This window comes from Alexandromys fortis, unplaced genomic scaffold, assembly GCF_014885135.2.
Source record: "Alexandromys fortis isolate MF-2015 unplaced genomic scaffold, M_Fortis_MF-2015_v1.1 scaffold_0, whole genome shotgun sequence".
Taxonomy (NCBI): domain Eukaryota; kingdom Metazoa; phylum Chordata; class Mammalia; order Rodentia; family Cricetidae; genus Alexandromys; species Alexandromys fortis.
In genome coordinates this window covers 38,908,668-38,915,144 of record NW_026067949.1, presented here as the reverse complement: position 1 = coordinate 38,915,144, position 6,477 = coordinate 38,908,668, and the positions used below count along the sequence as shown (strand labels likewise).

At 38.9% G+C, this 6,477-nt stretch overlaps 1 non-coding gene across 1 annotated transcript; it reads right to left on the bottom strand.

Annotated features, from left to right (window-relative positions):
* Window positions 1–472: 472 nt before the first annotated feature.
* On the bottom strand, window positions 473–577 carry LOC126506623 (U6 spliceosomal RNA). The gene has a single exon (XR_007593279.1). It is a non-coding gene; the product is annotated as a U6 spliceosomal RNA (small nuclear RNA).
* Between the last annotated feature and the right edge of the window lie 5,900 nt (window positions 578–6,477).

Genomic DNA, 6,477 nt, shown 5'->3' with positions numbered 1-6,477 from the left:
GCCAGGTCAGGCTATGCTTCCACTGCAGCACGGAGTCTTAGGTGATGCCATTCTGGTAGGATGGGAGTTTCCCTTGTATCAGGCTTTCCCCTGACTTTGTAAAGCCCCCCCTTTCCAGTCATCTCCCCGCACTCTGCTCCTCGGCCCATCCCACAACCCAATCCCTCATGTTTCCATACCTACCCACCCCAAGTCCTCATGGGAAATCTCTATTTCCCCTTCCCAGGGAGAACCATGCATTCGCTCTTGTTACCTAGCCTCTCTGGGCCTGTGGATTGTAGCATGGTTATCTTTACTTTACAGCTAATATCTACTTATGTCTGAGTACATACCGTGCTTATATTTTTGGGTCTGGGTTACTTCACTCAGGATGATTTTTTTTCTAGTTCCATCCATTTGCCTTCAAATTTCAGGATGTTTTTTTAACAGTGGAGTAATACTCTGTTGTGTAAATATACCACATTTCTTTAAAAAAAATATGGAGTGCTTCATGAACTTGCGTGTCATCATTGCACAGGGGTCGTGCTAATCTTCTCTATCTTTTCAATTTTAGTACACGTGCTGCCGAAGTGATCATTAAATCTTTCTCTCTTAAGCTGCGGTGCTAATAACTGAGATATGAATTAAGGGGCTCTTAATGATGTAAGCTGAATTCACAGCCTTACCAGACCTCTTTGGTCAGTTTTAATACTGTTCAAGCACTTGTTCAAATACTAACTGAGAAACCGTTAATCACCGGAAATGTAGCAACTTACATATAGTCATCCTCAGTTGGGTGCCTGGGCTCGCTCACTTTTCTCTTGATGTTATCAAGGGGTTGAATTAAACACTGCTGTCCTCCTAAACCTTCTTACAGTGAGGTTCTAACTTGCAGTGTGATGTTAGGTATAAGAGGTTACTAAGCCTAAATGAAGTGGTAAGCATGGTTGTAAGCAGCCAATGTGTTCAGTGCTCTTCTGAGAAGAACATACTTTCTCTGTTCTTCCTCTCATAAAAACTAAAGAAAGTCTTCTTCTATGAGAACCCAGTGGGAAGGTAACCATCCACAAGCCAGGAGGAGAGGCTTCACTAGAAACTGACCATGTTGGCACCCTGAATTTGAACATCTAGTATCTAGGCCATAAGGAAATAAATGAGAAACCCTGTCTCGAAAAAACCAAAAAAAAAAAAAAAAAGGAAATAAATTAGAATGATTAAGGAACTCAGTTTATGTGCTATGTATTTGTTATGACAATCTGAGCTGTGACAGAATGGATTTAAACGATAACTGGGCATTTTACCAGACCAGATATTCTTATTATGCTGACCATGGCTTTGTGTGTGTGTGTATAATTTATGTGAAACTATCCTGATTCAGGAAATCAGCCTTGAGAAGTTACCCTTGAGAAGTTTTCCATGATGGATAATGCACTCAGTGATGGTAATAATAATAATAATAATAATAATAATAATAATAATAATAATAAGCTAGGTTGACAGATAACCCAGGGAAGAAGAAATGCAAAGATTTTGGGTGCTTGGAATCATGCAACCTAGTTACTACATGCCTTTTCTCGATCATTTTCCCAAAGGGCTCAGAAAAGTTTCCTTCATGAAGAAAGTGAGAAGTACAATGATAAAGGTCTTAAAATGTTTGTTAGCAGGAATATTTGGTGCGGATGTCATAACAAATTTCCACAGACCACCTGGCTTAATAGAAACTTTTTTTCACCCACTTCTCAATGATCATGTTGTTCTTGTTTAAGATCAAACTTTCTGGATTCTTCTTTGACCTTTCTTGGCTTTTTGGAAGGCCATAGTATGGCCTTTCTTCTGGGCAAGTGTATCTGTCCGAATGCCCAGTTTTTCTTCTCAGGAGGATACTAGTCAGACTGTTTGAGGGAACATCCTTGAAATTCTTGTTTAAATTCACTCCTTTTTTTTTTTTTTTAAACAGATCTCCAAACAGTACCCCATTCTGATGTACTTTTGGTTACAATGTGTTTCAAAAAGAAATTTTTGAGAGCCATAATTCAGCCTGTAACCATGGAAATCCACTTTAGATTGGGAATAAAGGTGAAATATGCTTCCTGTTTTTGTCTTAAATCTTTGATTTCAATGAATGTCCTGTGGTCTGTGATTGCCAATAGACAATTGCTGGAAGCAATAAGAGCCTTTTCCAAACGTAGTGGGAGCAAAGTAGGGATAATGATCACAACGATTTGACTGCTGAGATCTTTGCAGGGGCTACTGATTATGGTATTTGTGTTGAATTTAATGAGTAAGTCATTAGGGTTCTAGTTGATCATTATAACTAAAACACAATCCTAAAGAAGAGGTTGTGGGTAAGGGAGGGAGCAGGCACAGGAGTTTAAGGGGAGGATGGAGAAGTTCTACAAAGATAAAACAATGCAACTTTAGAGAAAATTAACTCATGATATTGTATCAAATCCCAGAAAAGAGAGAATTCTCATACCCATAGCCTCTTGCCTCAAGAAGTGTCAGGTTTTTTTTTTGAAGGAGGACTTCTAAGTCTTTTGAATAAGTCATTTCTAAGTAATTTGACATTTGCAAAGATACTTGAATGCTAGAAAACAATTTACTTTTTAACTATATTTTGAAAATTATTGATCAGTGTTCAAAATAATAATGTTTTTCTGAAGTCTAGAAAACTACCATAGTCCTCACGTCAAGAGTAGGTTCTTCTGAGTTCATGCACTTGATGGAGTAAGGGCTATTTGAGTATTAAAAGTTCAGTGGAAATTACTGAAACCTCTTTGTTTTATCAAAGCAGTAAATTAAATGTATCATATCTTCGTGGAAATAAAACCAACAGTAGCAGTTAGTTCTGCTCCCAAAGATAGAATGGATATGTGTTGGTTTTAGAGAATGATATTGCTGTAGTTCTGATGTGTAATTTCTCTTTTTCTCACATTTGAGAGTATCAGGAAATAGCTGGTGTTTAACTAGGAAAGAACAGCAAAATGAGTCTTATTCTGTGGCTAGGTCATCTTCATAGTTCTCTGCATCAAGTACTCTGTGGTATATTTTGTCACCCCATAACAAGTCTAATGGTTCACTATTGTAGTGACACTGAGTTGCTAGAATCTGGTGAGAAAGACTAGCATGTATATTAGACTAGTATTCTTCAATCTAGGGTCATGGACTGTTAAATAATCCAACTGATTGAAATCACGTGCTTTGTAAATTCTATAAGATCAAGTATTTAGAAACAAGATTATAAATACAAATTGAATTATTTATTAGATTATATCAAATTACCACAAGCATTTTAAAGTACTTATTTTTAATTTCACTTGTCGTGGATGACCAGTAACAAAGAGCAGCACAATGTGGCACATTACAGTTGATTAGCTATGCCTTTAGAAGATGTGTGTTAGATGGGAATTGGGTAAACTGTGGGCTCTATCTCTTAGTGAAAGGTGTTGGTAATGTGGGTATTCCCACTGAAGGCAAAAGATAAGTTTATATGCCTTGTAACTCTTAACACACACAATATTTAATAGACATTTTCCTCTCTCTCTCTCTCTCTCTCTCTCTCTCTCTCTCTCTCTCTCTCTCTCTCTCTCTCTCTTTAAGGAAGGGTTTATTTTGGCCCACAGTTCAAAAGAACATCAATCTCAGCTGCAGGCACTTGAGGTAGCTGATCACTTTGTGCTCACCATCTGGAAGCAAAAAGCAACGACTGCTTGCGCTCAGCTGAATTTGTCCTTTTTATTCAGTCCAGAACCACAGCTCATGGGATGCTCCTGCCTAGAGTCAAGACGATTTTCGTTAGGTTACAACTTTGCCTTCTAGAAATTCAAGGAATTTAAGCTGGAGAAGCAGGCATAAAGGGGATAATGATGCCCTGAGTACTTAATGTATGCTAGGTTGCATGCCACGCACTTCAGAAGCATTAGCTCATGACGACAGCAATACAATACACGGGGTCTTGCGTTGTCTTTTTTATCGAGGAAGAAGGTGGAGCTAAGAGATACCGAATGACTCAGGCAAAGTCTATCAGCTGGTATGAGATTTGCATCCAAAGCCCAATTCCAGAATCCACACTGTAACCAATCCTATTGTGCTGCTTTGAAATCAGAGCACAATGCCCCATTCTTATCTCTAACAGTTAGCAAACTGTCACGCACTCTTCCCTAAATCTGCAGACCATGGACTCTAAAAACCCTTCTGGTTGGGAATTTAACAAATTAAAGGGACCTAATGGATTTGCGAACACACTATAATGAGTTCATCAGATTTCTTTTCTTAATGATACAAGATGGGTGATGCTGTTTGAAGAGGGAGGAGAGGGAGCCTAACATGGAACAAATTCCTCTCAACAGCAAGGGCTTTCATCTACTTGACAGTTTTGGATGTAGCTGCCCCTGAATGTTTATAAAGAGCAGCAATTGGGCTTTCCCACAGTCTCCCTTTCCCCTTTCCTTTTTGGGCAAGGATTCAGCTGATAGTTTTCCATCCAACTCAGAATTAGCATTGATGTGAGCCAGGTTTTTGGTGGCACCAAATGACTGCCCCTTTTATATTTTCTCTTGAGAGGTACCATAATAGCCCAGTGGCATCTTACCTGTTCTGTCCACCCTCCATTATTCTGCCCATTCATGTGGCTTGTGGTCCTCTTTTGTTCTCTCTTTTAATATTATGGGTTGCTCTGTCTCCTTACAGATGAAGGCCTTTTCAAATAATTTTGATGAACCGAGCCCTATAACCCTTACTGTGTTTTCAATAATGGCTAAAATAAAATTTTTAAACAAAGCTTTTTAGTCTCTTGTACAAGAGTGCTTTTAAATTACGTTGAATCTGTGACAAGAAGAGAATCGGAGACACTGCTGTTGGAGTGTGTTAAATGTTGACAAATTTTGGCATATGTTCCTTTTCTGTGGGGCATGGAATTTGTGTTTCTGGAATGGCTGATGTATCAAATTCATGCCTTCTGAAGTTGTGCTGGTCGATGGCACAGTTAATAGGTTTGTGGAAAAGCAGAAGCTTTGGAAGCTTCAATTGTCTAACATGACAATCCATGTGATGCCAAAATTCAATTATGAAAGGTTTCTGGCAGAGCTCTTCTGCAGTCATATTACTTGTTTGGCAACTAAGAACCAATCAGGAGATTTTTCCTGGTTAGAAAAGAGAAAACTTGCATATGATCTCAATCTGTGATTCTGATGTATCTGTCCTGAACCCATTGTTTTAATGAAATGTAGTTACCTAACTTCTTTGAAACTGACCACGGCAACTCTTAGGAAAAGCCATTCGTTTAATTGGGTGGCTTACAGTTCAGAAGTTCAGTCCATTATCATCATGGTGGGACATGGCAGTGTACAGGCAGACATGGTGCTAGGGATGTAGCTGAGATTTTGACATTTTGCGCAGGGAACAGGAAGTGATCTGAGACACTAGGCATGACTTGAGCATATATGAGACCTGAAAGCCCACCCTCACACTGCCTTTAACAAGGCCATACCTACTCCCACATAGCCATACTTCTGAATAGTGCCACTCCCTCCAAATTTAATAGAACCAATTACATTAAAACTACCACACAGGGCTAGCCAATTGATACTGGATATCCAGTGATGTGCTCTTCTCTATAGAAGACTATTTCTTCATTTCTCGTATTCTTGTCAGTTAGGTCTTTTCCTGGCAGACTATATTTTGCAGTTACTTTATTACTTATCTTGAACGGTAATCTTATAAGGAATCTTAAAGGAAACACAAACCTAAACTTTTATATATGAAAAAGAATCAGTCAGCTCCATTTTAAATCTTTAGGGTACATATACATGCATTAATCATTTTTTGTATATCAGGAGATTGAGGACAGAAATGGGTATAAGGAATTAATCATCATCTTTGGCCATCAACCAATTCTAGTAAGAAGGGTACATCAACCGGCAATAATTGGGCTGCTTTATTCTTTTTTTTAAATTTTTTTTTTTTTATTGAGAAAAGGGAAAAAAAAGTTTCCGCCTCCTCCCAGCCTCCCATTTCCCTCCCCGTCCTCCCACCCTTCTCCCCCTCCCCCCACTCCTCTCCCCCTTCCTCTCCAGTCCAAAGAGCAGTCAGGGTTCCCTGCCCTGTAGAAAGTCCAAAGTCCTCCCCCCTCCGTCCATGTCTAGGAAGGTGAGCGTCCAAACTGGCTAGGCTCCACCAAGCCAGAACATGGGGTTTTGATTCTACTTCATGTTCTGGGCTGCTTTATTCTTGTTTCCTACCTTAATGAGTTCCGCATTCTACTATGTGCCTTCCTAAAACTTTAGATTGTCTTCTTGTGATTTTTTTTCACTTCAAAGCTATTTAACAAAAACATCTTAGTAAAGCTTTGTTATTTTCAAAGCATTGTTTCAGCTGCGTTGTACTCTGAAACCCGTGAACACATTTCCCAACACCAGCCTTAAGAGAATTTAAGCTAGCTAGGATACTGGGACTCATTTTTTTTTTTTTTTTTTAATCAATAACTTGAGCTACAATCTG